The sequence below is a fragment of the Oncorhynchus kisutch genome, linkage group LG7 (assembly GCF_002021735.2).
Source record: "Oncorhynchus kisutch isolate 150728-3 linkage group LG7, Okis_V2, whole genome shotgun sequence".
Lineage (NCBI taxonomy): Eukaryota > Metazoa > Chordata > Actinopteri > Salmoniformes > Salmonidae > Oncorhynchus > Oncorhynchus kisutch.
The window spans coordinates 3513443-3530115 of NC_034180.2; the positions used below are offsets into that span (position 1 = coordinate 3513443).

The 16673-nt window shown below is 49.0% G+C and overlaps 1 protein-coding gene across 2 annotated transcripts in view; it reads right to left on the reverse strand.

Moving 5' to 3' along the window:
- Positions 1–16673, reverse strand: part of LOC116374666 (F-box/WD repeat-containing protein 7-like) — a 134399-nt gene that overhangs the window by 82935 nt on the left and 34791 nt on the right. For both annotated transcript variants that reach the window (XM_031828390.1, XM_031828392.1), the window contains exon 2: positions 9194–9275. The gene's annotated coding sequence lies outside the window, so the exon portion shown is untranslated. The remainder of the gene's footprint in view (positions 1–9193; positions 9276–16673) is intronic.

Genomic DNA, 16673 nt, shown 5'->3' on the forward strand with positions numbered 1-16673 from the left:
GGAGAGTTCTGGGGAATAGGAGGAGTTCTGGGGAATAATTAGGCATTGTTATGTATCAAACTATGTTATGTGTGACTTGAGACTGGAGCCCCCTTTTAAGACGAGCCTAAATGTCAACAAGTACCAGCTTCAAAAAACGCGAATACCGGTCGGCAAATCTTACTACAATCTAGCTAACGGGACTCCCTAATTTTTATTTCGTTTTTTATAAAAAACTTTTTAAAAAGTGACTTTTTGTTAAAACCTAACTCTTTTCCTAACATTAACCTTATTCTCCTAACCTGCAACTAAAAAGTTGTAGCCGTATCGAAGTGGCGTGTTTTCAGGGAATCTCTCTGGCGAACAGTAACCGCCCCAATGACATTGTAGAGAGAGACCCAATAGGAGCCAGTGAAGAATGATTCTCTCCACTCCATCTGACCAGGCTTGCAGTGTCCATTTCCTCTGACTAGACTGTCCTCTAGTGGGGAAAGACGGTACAATGCCTTTCCCTCCACTACAGCATGAGAATCACAGGTACTACTACTTCCTCTATTCTCAACAGAAATGTGTCCGATTTAGGCCCACTGACTGCATGACGTCCTCAGCAACAACAAACCAAAATACCTAGGCCGAGTAACCCACAGGCCTACAAGCGGCTATCCTCTTCTATTTTCAACAGAGAGGAATGTCACATTTGGGCTAAGTCCACTGACTGCCTGCATGACACGTTGAACAACAACAACAACGTTCTGGGTGGACCGGGTGGGCACTCCAAGAGTGAACGATGCCTGTGAAGCCACAGTTTCCTGCCGCCCCAGGAACAGAACAGTGCAGGGTGGTTTCCTGTTTTCGTCCGGAGCTTCCGAAGCATGAATGACTGGGTTGAAGCGTGTGACTGAACGCCTTTTTTCTCTGACGAGGGAACGTACACACAGCGCCACCTACAAACAGCACCATCCTACCAGCTCTCACAGTAACAGCAAAGAACACGCCACAGCAAACAGTGTGTGTTTGAGTCATTTCACCCCTGTTCCCCACAATAGAGAAGCAACATCTAAAAGCAGAAACAAAATGGCCAGCAGGTTTTACTCCAGTGCCATTTAAACACATTACCCTCAAGTGGTATTGTAGTCAGGATCCCAGTATAACCTAAGATGTGGGCCTACAGGAAACTAAGGCATTTGTATTCTGTTGGGCCAATAGATCATCAAGAGAGGAGATGGTTCTCTCAACATGTTGTAGTATTTCTTACAGTCTACATTTCTTCCCACTGCATGGATCCATTCACGATAAACTTTTCCAACGTTAAACAAAAAAAGCGCAGCGGATTAAATACCTACCGAGCAGCCCTTCCATTACGCCCAAATGTAAGCTGACAGCGTGACGCGGCCATTCCAAGTTGTTTAACGCCTCGCCACGAACAGAGAGTTCATCTGCAGCTAGTTTTACTATCCGACCCTGTTAGCAATTGCTGAAAGCCGTAGAGTGCAACTGAAATGGCCCTACGGGCCCTGGTCAAACGTGTTGCACTACATAGAGAATAGGGTGCAATTTCAGATGCTGCCTTAGTATATCAGCAGCCATTTCTGCTGTCCTGTGTCATCAATTGTGCGCTGGCCATTGTCTTCACCTGGCTGCTGGGCTGGCGAAAGGAAAGGGCCTTTAAATTATTTACATGGGATGTGTGTGGGTTGTGGGCGCTGGGGGACTGATTAAGGAGTGACACAAAGAACGACTGGTTGAATCCCAGACCTCTTCTCTTCTGCTGCTCTGCTTTTTGTGGAAAGTGCCTCGCTTTCACCTCAGGATATGACAAAGCCACGGTCTACTTGTGTTCCCCCTGTGCTCAGTCTGTACTTGTGAAGAAATGCTCACCTCTTCCAGGAACTGAGCCCACATTTCCCAGACACCACTGCTTCACACCTCTTCTAAATAAACGTCACAGCCTGAAATTCCAACTACGACCTGCCTCTTCAGGTGAATGAAACTCATCCATTAAAAAGAAAACAAGAATCAGATATTTTTTTCTTTTTTCAGAGGAATGAAGTCCAGTACCTCCTTGTACCTTGAGGAGAAGATGAAAGCGACCGTGCCTGTTGTGACGGGCACAGCAGTTCCCGTGGATATTACCTAATTACTATATCAAACATGGGGAGGTAACCAAGCTGGTGCTCTTCCCACCCTCTCTTGCAATTTACAGACTGTAATTAAGTTACTTCCTTCAGTAGAGAGAGGCACCAACAGCCCTGCAGCCGGGACTCTGCAGCAAAAACACAGACAGGCAGTGTGAGAACCAGAGGGAGCAGGCGGTGCCACCAAACACACACAGTGTGAGAACCAGAGGGAGCAGGCGGTGCCACCCACAGTGTGAGAGCAACAAACACTAGAGCCATTCTTAACTGGGCACACACACAAACAACTGTATTTTGATCATTGAAATAAGCAAGTGATGACTGATAGCTGACATGACATCCATTCATTGTAGCCTACACTGTTCTAATATTGATGGCAAGGTGAAAAGCCTTACACGCTAACCTCACTGGCCACGTGGATGTTTGAAATACAAAAGAAAATAACTGTTGCGTTGGAGTAGAAACACACAAATAATACGCTAAAAACAATGACCATAAGCATGGTCAGCAACAGCTAGCTTAGTTAAATGTCCATGAACATTTCATGTGTTTCAACCTGCCACCAAATGAATATAGTTAGTTTTGATATTTTAACCTGCGTGTCATGATCGACTCTGGACAGACAAAATCAACTACACGTAGCCAGTGTAGTCTGCATGTTATTCAAACAACCCAACTTGCATACTTCTATTGCAACTGTTCTTTAAAGAAAAAAGCGTGCACCTTTAACTCCGCTCACCTGCTTCGACACGGTTTCTCACCAGTGAGCCCAGACGTATCAACCTTAGCTTGGGTTGAGGTAACATCCAGCTAGCATCCTGAGGAAACTGCATTGGAAGAATGAAGACTGTGCTCCCCTGGGATTCCAATCCAAACCTACCCATTATTAACACCCCCAGGTATGGTGTCACATTAGAAAACCGTCAGAGAGCCTCAGAATTGTAGTTTTAGAAGGCAATATAGCCTAAAGAGGTGACTGACTGGCTGGGGTTAGCAGTCAGGACCATCCCTTTAAATATTTAGCAGAGAGAGCACCCCGTATGAGGCTCTCTGTATGCTATCCAATCGCTTTACCTTTAATTCACAAAAGCGTGCCAGCAATGAATTATTCAGGGTCTAGGCTGGCTGCACTTTCGTCTGTAAGGAGGTAGAGCTCCCCACAGCACACACACACATCGGACAGATACAAGCATACTAAAAGGTGAACCCATTCTGCATGAATTCACATATTTGCTCTTTCATTAATCTTAAGTGGCTGGGGAGAGGCCGATATGAGAATCCACTTTCAAACTGGGGAATACACATCAGGAAACAAAGATGAACGCCTACTTCAAATTAATTAAAGTTCTTACCAAAACAATTGTGCATGCATGTGCACAGGAAAGGCATTGCTTCTATACGCCTTTGCTCCAACAGTGGGACAGACACACACACTACTCCTCATTAGTGATCTCATCCCCTCGAGGTTCCCTCCCTATTTGCCCACAGATGAGCCTGAGCAACACCGACAGCGACGCTTCAAAGTTAATAAACCTCCTGTTTCTTCATTGGTAGTTGTAAAAAATAAATAAATAAAAAATCCCCTGACGCAGAAGTGTGAATGTGAGGCTTCCTGTCTCTATCACTGAGAAAAATGAGAAAGGCTGGGAGGGTGGATCTCACTCCACTCCCCTGTTCATTCTCTCTCCCTCCCTCCTGCACTCACTCACTCTCTCCCTCCCTCCTGCACTCACTCACTCACTCTCTCCTGCACTCCCTCACTCCCTCTCTCCTGCACTCACTCACTCCCTCTCTCTCCTGCACTCACTCACTCCCTCTCTCTCCTGCACTCACTCACTCCCTCGCTCTCCTGCACTCACTCACTCACTCCCTCGCTCTCCTGCACTCACTCACTCACTCACTCCCTCGCTCTCCTGCACTCACTCACTCACTCACTCACTCCCTCGCTCTCCTGCACTCACTCACTCACGCCCCTCTCTCTCTCCTGCACTCACTCACTCACTCCCTCTCTCTCTCTCCTGCACTCACTCACTCACTCCCTCTCTCTCTCTCCTGCACTCACTCACTCACTCCCTCTCTCTCTCTCTCTCCTGCACTCACTCACTCTCTCTCTCTCTCTCCTGCACTCACTCCCTCTCTCTCTCTCCTGCACTCACTCCCTCTCTCTCTCTCCTGCACTCACTCCCTCTCTCTCTCTCCTGCACTCACTCCCTCTCTCTCTCTCCTGCACTCACTCCCTCTCTCTCTCTCCTGCACTCACTCCCTCTCTCTCTCTCCTGCACTCACTCCCTCTCTCTCTCTCCTGCACTCACTCCCTCGCTCTCCTGCACTCACTCCCTCGCTCTCCTGCACTCACTCACTCACTCACTCCCTCGCTCTCCTGCACTCACTCACTCACTCACTCCCTCTCTCTCTCTCCTGCACTCACTCACTCACTCACTCCCTCTCTCTCTCTCCTGCACTCACTCACTCACTCCCTCTCTCTCTCTCCTGCACTCACTCACTCACTCCCTCTCTCTCTCTCCTGCACTCACTCACTCACTCCCTCTCTCTCTCCTCCTCCTGCACTCACTCCCTCTCTCTCTCTCCTGCACTCACTCCCTCTCTCTCTCTCCTGCACTCACTCCCTCTCTCTCTCCTCCTGCACTCACTCCCTCTCTCTCTCTCCTGCACTCACTCCCTCTCTCTCTCTCCTGCACTCACTCCCTCTCTCTCTCTCCTGCACTCACTCCCTCTCTCTCTCTCTCTCCTGCACTCACTCACTCTCTCCTCTCTCTCTCTCTCTCTCCTGCACTCACTCCCTCTCTCTCTCTCTCCTGCACTCACTCCCTCTCTCTCTCTCCTGCACTCACTCCCTCTCTCTCTCTCCTGCACTCACTCCCTCTCTCTCTCTCCTGCACTCACTCCCTCTCTCTCTCTCCTGCACTCACTCCCTCTCTCTCTCTCCTGCACTCACTCCCTCTCTCTCTCTCCTGCACTCACTCCTCTCTCTCTCTCCTGCACTCACTCCCTCTCCTCTCTCTCTCCTGCACTCACTCCCTCTCTCTCTCTCCTGCACTCACTCACTCACTCCTCCCTCTCTCTCTCTCCTGCACTCACTCACTCACTCCCTCTCTCTCTCTCCTGCACTCACTCACTCACTCCCTCTCTCTCTCTCCTGCACTCACTCACTCACTCCCTCTCTCTCTCTCTCTCCTGCACTCACTCCCTCTCTCTCGCTCCTGCACTCACTCCCTCTCTCTCTCTCCTGCACTCACTCCCTCTCTCTCTCTCCTGCACTCACTCCCTCTCTCTCTCTCCTGCACTCACTCCCTCTCTCTCTCTCCTGCACTCACTCCCTCTCTCTCTCTCTCTCCTGCACTCACTCACTCTCTCTCTCTCTCTCCTGCACTCACTCCCTCTCTCTCTCTCTCTCCTGCACTCACTCCCTCTCTCTCTCTCCTGCACTCACTCACTCACTCCCTCTCTCTCTCTCTCCTGCACTCACTCACTCACTCCTCTCTCTCTCTCTCTCCCACTCCCTCTCTCTCTCCTGCACTCACTCCCTCTCTCTCTCTCCTGCACTCACTCCCTCTCTCTCTCTCCTGCACTCACTCCCTCTCTCTCGCTCCTGCACTCACTCCCTCTCTCTCGCTCCTGCACTCACTCCCTCTCTCTCGCTCCTGCACTCACTCCCTCTCTCTCGCTCCTGCACTCACTCCCTCTCTCTCGCTCCTGCACTCACTCCCTCTCTCTCGCTCCTGCACTCACTCCCTCTCTCTCGCTCCTGCACTCACTCCCTCTCTCTCGCTCCTGCACTCACTCCCTCTCTCTCGCTCCTGCACTCACTCCCTCTCTCTCGCTCCTGCACTCACTCCCTCTCTCTCGCTCCTGCACTCACTCCCTCTCTCTCGCTCCTGCACTCACTCCCTCTCTCTCGCTCCTGCACTCACTCCCTCTCTCTCGCTCCTGCACTCACTCCCTCCTCTCTCTCTCCTGCACTCACTCCCTCTCTCTCTCTCCTGCACTCACTCCCTCTCTCTCTCTCCTGCACTCACTCCCTCTCTCTCTCTCCTGCACTCACTCCCTCTCTCTCTCTCCTGCACTCACTCCCTCTCTCTCTCTCCTGCACTCACTCCCTCTCTCTCTCTCTCCTGCACTCACTCCCTCTCTCTCTCTCCTGCACTCACTCCCTCTCTCTCTCTCTCCTGCACTCACTCCCTCTCTCTCTCTCTCCTGCACTCACTCCCTCCTCTCTCTCTCTCCTGCACTCACTCCCTCTCTCTCTCTCCTGCACTCACTCCCTCTCTCTCTCTCCCTGCACTCACTCCCCTCTCTCTCTCTCCTGCACTCACTCCCTCTCTCTCTCTCCTGCACTCACTCCCTCTCTCTCTCTCCTGCACTCACTCCCTCTCTCTCTCTCCTGCACTCACTCCCTCTCTCTCTCTCCTGCACTCAACTCACTCCCTCTCTCTCTCTCCTGCACTCACTCCCTCTCTCTCTCTCCTGCACTCACTCCCTCTCTCTCTCTCCTGCACTCACTCCCTCTCTCTCCTGCACTCACTCCCTCTCTCTCCTGCACTCACTCCCTCTCTCTCCTGCACTCACTCCCTCTCTCTCCTGCACTCACTCCCTCTCTCTCCTGCACTCACTCCCTCTCTCTCCTGCACTCACTCCCTCTCTCTCCTGCACTCACTCCCTCTCTCTCCTGCACTCACTCCCTCTCTCTCCTGCACTCACTCCCCTCTCTCTCTCTGCACTCACTCCCTCTCTCTCCTGCACTCACTCCCTCTCTCTCCTGCCACTCACTCCCTCTCTCTCCTGCACTCACTCCCTCTCTCTCCTGCACTCACTCCCTCTCTCTCCTGCACTCACTCCCTCTCTCTCCTGCACTCACTCTCCCTCTCTCTCCTGCACTCACTCTCCCTCCCTCCTCCTCGCCCTTTCTCTCCTGCACTCACTCTCCCTCCCTCCTCCTCGCCCTTTCTCTCCTGCACTCACTCTCCCTCCCTCCTCCTCGCCCTCTCCCTCCTGCACTCGCACCTCCTCGCCCTCTCCCTCCTGCACTCGCACCTCCTCGCCCTCTCCCTCCTGCACTCGCCGCTCCTCCTCGCCCTCTCCCTCCTGCACTCGCCGCTCCTCCTCGCCCTCTCCCTCCTGCACTCGCTCCTCCTCGCCCCTCCCTCCTGCACTCGCTCCTCCTCGCCCCTCCCTCCTGCACTCGCTCCTCCTTGCTCGTTCCCACTCACTCCCTCCCTCCCGCCTGCCTGCCCACTCCCTCCCTCCCTCCCGCCTGCCTGCCCACTCCCTCCCTCCCTCCCGCCTGCCTGCCCACTCCCCCCCCCCCTCACTCTCCCCCTCACTCCTCCCACTCCCCCCCCCTCTCCCCCTCACTCCTCCCACTCCCCCCCCCTCACTCCTCCCACTCCCCCCCCCCCTCACTCCTCCCACTCCCCCCCCTCACTCCTCCCACTCCCCCCCCTCTCCCCCTCACTCCTCCCACTCACTCTCCCCACTCCCCCCCACTCTCCCCCCCCCCCTCCCACTCTCCCCACTCCCCCCCCCCCCGCCATCCCACCCCCCCCCCCACTCTCCCACCCCCTCCCACTCTCCCCCCCCCCCGCCATCCCACCCCCCCCCACTCTCCCACCCACTCTCCCACCCTCCCCCCCACTCTCCCTCCCTCCCACTCTCCCTCCCCCCCTCCCTCCCTCCCACTCTCCCTCCCCCCCTCCCTCCCTCCCACTCTCCCTCCCACCCACCCTCCCTCCCTCCCACTCTCCCTCCCACCCACTCTCCCTCCCACCCTCCCCGTGTATCATTTCTCTCCCTCTTTCGACATTGTTCCCTTCCCTTTCATTCCGGTGGAACGACACATGGCTAACGCTTCCTGAGGAGAGATATGGTACAATAAACGCCTCTTCAAATGGTTCAGGGGGAGCCTGCCAGAGGATGCTGTTAAACAATGAACTGCTTACCCTGGTAGTCAAAGGGATGCTTCGGGATTTTGGCTATGAGGCCCTTTATCTACTTTCTCAGAGTCTGATGAACTCGTAGATAAACATGCATGTCTCTGCGAGTGGTTTGAAGGAAGTTGCTAAGTAGCGTAATTGCTAACTGGCATTAGCGCAATGACTGGAAGTCTATTTAATACTTAAGTCTAAGACTGCTAGCTAGCAGATCCCCATAGACTTCCAGTCATTGCACTGATGCTAGTTAGCAACTTCCTTCAAGCTGCTCGCAAAGACATAAAAATGGTATCCATGAATTCATCAGACCCTGGAGAAGCATTGCCAAAATCTTGAAGTATCACTGTAAATTCATTGTCAGAGCAGGTCTAAGAGCAGGACCCAACTCTCACAACTAATGTTCAAACTTGGTAGGCTCATTTTGATGTTAACTGTTCCTGGAGATATGTCGCAATGTGAAAAGTAGTCAAATGTTGGAGTGACTCATCATATTAAGTTAAATATTGTTTGATATTCCTATATGGAAGTTATGGGAACAAAGGTACAGGTTAGTGTTGATTTTATTCTCTCAACTAGAGACTAAGCATAACAGAAGCAGTCCTCAGTAACATAAAGAGGCTGTAATAACGTATCAGGATATCTCTGTACTGGAGGAGATGGGGGCAGGAGGTAAATCACGAGGCGCTGTTGAGTGGGCTCACAGTTGAAAGCAGAATGAAGTCGTGGTAAAATGGCCACACTGTGGAAAGGCGGTCATGAATACTAAGATAGTGAAAAGACAGGACGAGGGAGGGATAAATCACAGCCTAAAAAGGGGGAAGCTTAATTGAGCATTAAGCCTCCCCTGAAAAGTCAATGAAGGAGAAAGAAAGGAGTCTAATTAGCTAGCTATTAAATATCTGTCTAGTTTCCTGTAGCCTCAACCCAAAAGAAACACACACGCCTCAACCCCCCCCATTCCCATGGGAGCGTAAGTGAAGCAGTTAGGATTCTCCTTGTCAGCTCCACACAGTGCACATACACACTTAACATCTGTACTGTGCATAAAGGTATGCAGCTGGTGATCATGGAAAAATCCACCACACCCACCCTCCCCAATCCCCAGGGAGAGGAAGTGAAGCGGTTACTCACAAGTCTCTCGGTCAGGCCACACTGGGGGTTGCTCTCCTCTCCTCTCCCGGCCTGGCCCCTCTGTTAGGGCTGTCAGTGGAGGCTGAGTAGAGAGAAGGGGATGTCAGTGCATCGTGTGTTAAACAATCTGAGGTCATCAGAGTCAACATGCCACAGGGCCGTCTGGGGTGAGAGAAAGTAATGATCTCCCCTCTCTCAGGGCTCTAGGGGTCTCTCAGTTCCATGTGTTTTGGTCTCATCCTGGTATCTCAGTTTATCCCCCTGAAATCCAGATCCCATAACAGATACAGCACACCTCCACTCTCCCACAGACGGGCCCAGTTAGTCACAACATAGGCTCAAACAGGGCGATAACACAAAGGTAACAAATGCACAAAGACGCCTTAAGACAGTGAATAAGTCACACACTCTGGACTTACATAGAGATAGTGGGGCAAGAAAGTATTTAGTCAGTCACCAATTGTGCAAGTTCTCCCACTTAAAAAGATGAGGCCTGTAATTTTCATCATAGGTACACTTCAACTATGAGAGACAAAATGAGAAAAATCCAGAAAATCACATTGTAGGATTTTTATGAATTTATTTGCAAATTATGGTGGAAAATAAGTATTTGGTCAATAACAAAAGTTTCTCAATAGTTTGTTATATACCCTTTCTTGGCAATGACAGAGGTCAAACATTTTCTGTAAGTCTTCACAAGGTTTTCACACATTGTTGCTGGTATTTTGGCCCATTCCTCCATGCAGATCTCCTCTAGAGCAGTGATGTTTTGGGGCTGTTGCTTGGCAACACGGACTTTCAACTCCCTCCAAAGATTTTCTATGGGGTTGACATCTGGAGACTGGCTAGGCCACTCCAGGACCTTGAAATGCTTCTTACGAAGCCACTCCTTCGTTGCCCGGGCAGTGTGTTTGGAATCATTGTCATGCTGAAAGACCCAGCCACGTTTCATCTTCAATGCCCTTGCTGATGGAAGGAGGTTCACTCAAAATCTCACGATACATGGCCCCATTCATTCTTTCCTTTACACGGATAAGTCGTCCTGGTCCCTTTGCAGAAAAACAGCCCCAAAGGATGATGTTTCCACTCCCATGCTTCACAGTAGGTATGGTGTTCTTTGGATGCAACTCAGCATTCTTTGTCCTCCAAACACGAGTTGAGTTTTTACCAAAAATTTATATTTTGGTTTCATCTGACCATATGACATTCTCCCAATCTTCTTCCGGATCATCCAAATGCTCTCTAGCAAACTTCAGACGGGCCTGGACATGTACTGGCTTAAGCAGGGGGACACGTCTGGCACTGCAGGATTTGAGTCCCTGGCGGTGTAGTGTGTTACTGATGGTAGGCTTTGTTACTTTGGTCCCAGCTCTCTGCAGGTCATTCACTAGGATTTTTGCTCACCGTTCTTGTGATCATTTTGACCTCACGGGTGAGATCTTGCGTGGAGCCCCAGATCAAAGGAGATTACCAGTGGTCTTGTGTCTTCCATTTCCTAATAATTGCTCCCACAGTTGATTTCTTCAAACCAAGCTGCATACCTATTGCAGATTGTCTTCACAGCCTGGTGCAGGTCTACAATTTTGTTTCTGGTGTCCTTTGACAGCTCTTTGGTCTTGGCCATAGTGGAGTTTGGAGTGTGACGGTTTGAGGTTATGGACAGGTGTCTTTTATACTGACAAGTTCAAACAGGTGCCATTAATACAGGTAACGAGTGGAGGACAGAGGAGCCTCTTAAAGAAGAAGTTACAGGTCTGTGAGAGACAGAAATCTTGCTTGTTTGTAGGTGACCAAATACTTATTTTCCACCATAATTTGCAAATAAATTCATTAAAAATCCTACAATGTGATTTTCTGGATTATTTTTCTAATTTTGTCTGTCATTAATTGAAGTGTACCTATGATAAAAATTACAGGCCTCTCATCTTTTTAAGTGGGAGAACTTGCACTGTGGCTGACTAAATACTTTTTTGCCCCACTGTACAGACAGAGAGCTATGCAAAGAAATAGAGTCGTATGTAGCAGGAAACGGGCAATCTAGGATCTACGACGTATAGGTGAACATTCCCATGTGAAGGTGAGGCCTTACAACTCGACTACATAACATGACCCTACACCTTAATTAAAGCACTACTTTACTTCTACAGTGGCTATACGAAGTAACAGGGGTGCTTCGGAAATGGCACCCTATTCCACATCAAGGAAGCTCCTTGATCTTTCTGACACCGAAGGTGTGGGGAATTCCTTCCGGGAGAAAGCTAGAGAATAAAAAACAAAAAACAACAGGTAGACTATAAGTCAAAAACCCAGGCAGGAACAGACCGGCTGAATACACCCGTGTCAACATGCAACAGTGCATCACCACTGCACCTGTGAGGCAGATTGGTTTACCCGCTGATAGTGGCTCATTAACATGTAGTATTCAGCCATTCATTCACAAGGGGCAGCTGCACACTTAGGGCCTAGGCCCTACTGGCTGGGTAATCTCGTGCAGCAGGAAAGCAGCATTCGGCTATACAGTGTGCAGGTCTTCCCTTGTCTTATCTGCAGTATATGGTTACCCAGCAACTGGGTTTGGTAAGTCTGGGATGTGCATGTCATGTCACTCTTGCATGTTCCCTTTTCATACTGCAGTCGGTTGCCATAATCAACTAGGCAAAACCTCCTGAAATCAGTACTGGCGGACGGTTGTTTGGCATAAAAACCATTATGCTACGGAAACACTGACGACATTCTCAACAAGGCAACTCTATCGGATAAGAGCTCTCTTCCCATAGTGTGCGTAGACGAGGGCCTTGCTGTTAACCGTCGGAAGCAGACCGACAGTTGCTGTTGGACAGCCACTTTGATGCACCCCCCCAGGTTCTCTGAGCCTCTCTAATCCCTCTGGTGACACTAACCCAGTCCTTATGGTAAAGTGTTCAACTTTCCACCCAGTTGAAAGAGAAGACAGGAACGCGAGCTGGGTCAGGCTACTCTAATTTGGTTCTCTGGTCAAGTTAGTTTCTTCATGGACCAATTTGGTTTGAGACAGACAAAAAAAGTGCAGTTTGATATGGGAAGCGGTCGGAGCTCAAGTCGGGCAAAATTCAACATGTAACTTGAGCAGCCACTGGGGATCTTTTGGCAAGGCACACCAGTTGTACGAGGCACAATTATCGGCTTCCAAATCCCGTCGGTTTCTACCTCTGAGCGGCTGCCAGTGCCTAGAAAATAACCCCTAGATATGACAGGCTATCCCATCACAACAGCACTAGGGAACATGGACAGTGCCAAGGGAACAGGCCAGGGCTTGCTGTTGGCTAACTGGGTGTTAACACCAGACAGAGCTGGACAGGAGTCCTGGGAAAGACATTGAGAATAGCAGAGGCAGACTATTCAGCTGGTTAACAGTGGATCACAGTGAGACAGGAGTGAGTGTGCATGTTTGAGACAGCAGATCACTGTGGCTGCGTTTAGACAGGCAACTCAATTCTGATATTTTTTACACTAATTGGTCTATTGAACAATCAGATCTTTTTACATCAAGAAAGCAGTTGGGTTATGACTCCCAGGAGCCTATGGAATTATAGGAGACGAGAGAGGGAAGTCAAGGTTAGTTTGTAGCTCCATTATGTAACTTTGCAGCACAGCAGCTGGGAGATGTTTACAGATTCTGATGAGAGGTTCCAGACACACACTGAGACTGAGACAGCACAAGAAAGAAAAAAAAAAGAGAAAGAGAGAGACCCCCGAGGGAGCGAGAGAGCCCCCGAGGGAGCGAGAGAGCCCCCGAGGGAGCGAGAGAGCCCCCGAGAACGAGAGAGACCACGAGAGAGATGGGAGAACGAGAGAGAGAAAGAGGGAGAGCGAAAGAGACCAAGAGAGAGAGCGCGAGAACAAGACCATCATCATACCACCCAGCTGTGGAACAGAAACTCTGTTCATCTCATCGTTGAGCCAAGAGGCCAAATAAACTTGAGCTGCTGATAGTAAGAGAATGAGCAAATCCATCTTATTTCACAGGTTTCCTTAAGTTTGACCTTTCCCAGCATTCCTTTCCTGTTTTCAGATGACCGTTTGTAGTCAAACGACAACTGGATCCATTTCCATTTTCTATTTATAGAAATAAAATACAGAAAGATAAAAACTTGGGAATGACCACATGAAGTCATTGCTCCAAAGTTCACAGAGTCCAACATACCAGGACCACCGTCGACAAGGACAAATATTGCAAACCATCCAAAGAAAACATTGAATATATCAGGGTCAAATATGTATTGTTGGACATGAAGAGAGAAAAGATTCCCAGACAGTGCCAAGATCATCTACAGCCTTCCGTTGACGTCAGCTGCTCGCCAGGCCAGACGTTAATATTTATATTACAAAACAGAGTGTTGGCGGGGGTGACTGCTGTTCACCGTCAGTTTGGTCTGACTCTAATCGTGCTGTTAAAGTGAGCACAAAGAGAGTGCTGTCGGAAAAACGCTGAACAATAGGTTAAACAGGTACACTGGTTTCAGGACGAGTCGGCCCTCGTTCTTCAATGACAACATGTGGTCTTATAGACAGCCACAGGCATCACAAAATACATCACGAAAGTCGATTGAGAGTCCCTGTATACATACTGGTTCTATTGAATCCCTATTGATTTGTTCTCTCGTAAAAAAAAAAATCGGTCATTGAATGAAGCTGAAGCATGTCTCCCCAGCAGGAGGGAAGCATGCGGTGTTGAGTCGTTGGGTAATTTCAGAATCTGATTCAAAGCAGAGCGCAGCATGTATCAAATCAAAGTCACTTTGATTCAGAATGGCAACAAGTACGTACACACACACACACACACAGAGTGACCCACTTACAGAGAGTCAGTGGAATCGAAAGTGGAGATGCAGGCTTCCACATTGACCAGGGAGGGTTTTTGTGAGTGCAAGCAGTAGACCTTTCCTTGTTATGGTCGCAGTTGGCCAGAGAGAAGCACTAGGACAAGTGCACTGCGTGAAAGGTTGTACGGTCCAAAATAGAGAAGTTCTCTCCCCTTCTCCTCTCAACAGGCCTGTAACACATGCTGCCAAGCTTGGAGTTCCATAAACCAACAGGCTGACATCGTGACCACAATATCAGGTGGATAACAAGGAGCACTTTCTAGGAAAAGCTCAGAGGTTCCCGGAGACAGACGGGCGGGCGTGCGTGTCAACACAGTACAGAGGTAGAAGACTCCTGTCCAGGTCAGCTGTAGTCTGTAGAATTGAAAGACTGCCAACAGAAGACTTGCAATGAGTTCTAGAATCTTGGTCCATTGTCAAGACATTCTGTTAAACCCTGGGTGAGGAGCATTAGGGTGTAGAACGACATAACCAGAGATGAACACAACATTCTTACCCAAAAAGGTTTTCGGGATGTAGGCCTACCTATTACCCTATTTAACAACACTAATTCAAGGTCTTCAAAATAGCCTTAGGTCTTCAAAATGGATGAATTTGCTTATTTAATTAAAGTAATTTAACCTCAGTCAAATCAGCCTGGCTACATCTCATTAACCCGCATTGGTTTCCAGTTGAGTACTGTACATCTTTAGAAGAGCATTACTCACTTCAGGCCTCAAGAGAAACCTGGCAGGCTATACGCTACGGGAGAGGAGACCGGGAGACAACTGCAGCCAAAGCAGCTCTTGATGGGATACTTTGTTCACAGGGACTCAGTCTATGGTCATAATGAGCCCCAACTTCAACCTGGTTGTGTACTGTGACCATTTCACACTACGAAGGCAAACCGAGCCATATTGGGCTGACCTGGTTACCACATCCACCATAGCTGGACAATGTGAAGAGAAAACATCAGAGGCAGCAAGGTATGGGTCACCCAATAATGTGAAATCAGCCAAACGCCTAACTGGATCCCAGGAAGACCTCACTTATTAACAGGTGGTTAGTCTAGAGGCCAATCACCCAGCAGTATCCAACCCCAGCCTGGGCTCTGGCTAATCCAGGTTAGACTGTAGAGGAGCTGAAGTATCCCCAGACACACTGTCATCCAGATGGAGGACACCTGGCCAAGGCACATGCTTAGAGCTGCTCAGGCACACACACACACACACACACACACACGTGAAACAGATGGGCCAAGACTAGGGGTGTATGTACGTATGCATGGACAAAGCCATCGATCACGTGACACCACTCATTCCCATGTGTTAAGATGTTAAGATGGCGTCTCCTGGAGACATAACTTGCACCGTTAGAACTACTCCAGGAAGTGACGTTGCAGGCTAGCTCAGTGCTGCCCACTCTCATCAAGTAACTCAAAGTGAAGGCCGACCGGAGTACTGCAGGCTGCCATTAGCAACTAAATGATCATTATAACTTGTGCGATTTTAAAATAATCAGTTCAAAAGACATACATTTGGTTTATTAGAAGCAATTATTGGTACTGATTGTGTAAATACATATTTTTTTTGAAGACAAACGTTTTTTAATTCACCCTAATGAGTGATCCTGTTTTCTGCTAACAATGCGTGCAGTACCATGGTCGGCCTTGAACCTTCGTGGCTACAATGTGAGGGGCAGTCGTTTTCTCCTAGCTGGTACAATTACCATAACCATGTAACCAATGGTTACAGATGAAATTAAATAACCATTACAGTTTATTTTTTTAAATTATGCAATACAGTATTTAGTTTGCAGAATGAACAGCTGACTGAAGACTGGATAGCCGGGCATTCGCGTGTCAATTTTGACTTGTAAACTCATGGGTACACTCACAATGGCTGCCTGGTATGGTCTTGCAATAATTTATGGAAATGTAGAATGTCCATTCAAATGATGCTAACTGATGTGGCTCATGCAATGGAATGTATTTTTTGTAATGTCAGTTGAGTTGAATCAACAAATCACAGGACATATTGATGGGTACACTTCCTGCTTTGCTCCTTGCCAGTCCACCCATTATGCCATCATTGACTTAAAATGGGGACACCCGATCCGTTCATTCTATTTCTATGGCAGCACATGCAGTCAGGAGCGGAGGAGAGGAGAAAATGTGCATCCACATCAAAATGTTTTAATAAATAGCTATTCGAACAGTTATTGCAGTTACTGTGGTCATTTGGCTGGCCAATTAGTCATTCAAAATTTCATGACAGTCACAGCCCTAGCCAAGACACAGGTAGCCACTGGGAAGCCCCTGATTTTGACGCAGTTACCTTGTCCAGGGACCTTGGCCAGCACAACAAACAGGCATTATAGCTGGACTGGACAGAAGCTAGTGGAGGGAATTAACCAAGAGAAAGTTCAAATTCCAGACAGAGTTTATACAAAGTCCTTTTTGTTGAATGAAGACAATGCATCCTCCTTCCCTTTATACACTAAGGGAGAAAAACATGACATGGGTTACACTAGGCATCCTTATACCAATCACACCAGTATGCAAACTGAAATGAGCGGTTATTGGCAGAGAGGTTTGTAACTCTTTAATGGTCTACGGCCATATGTTGACGGCACCAGGA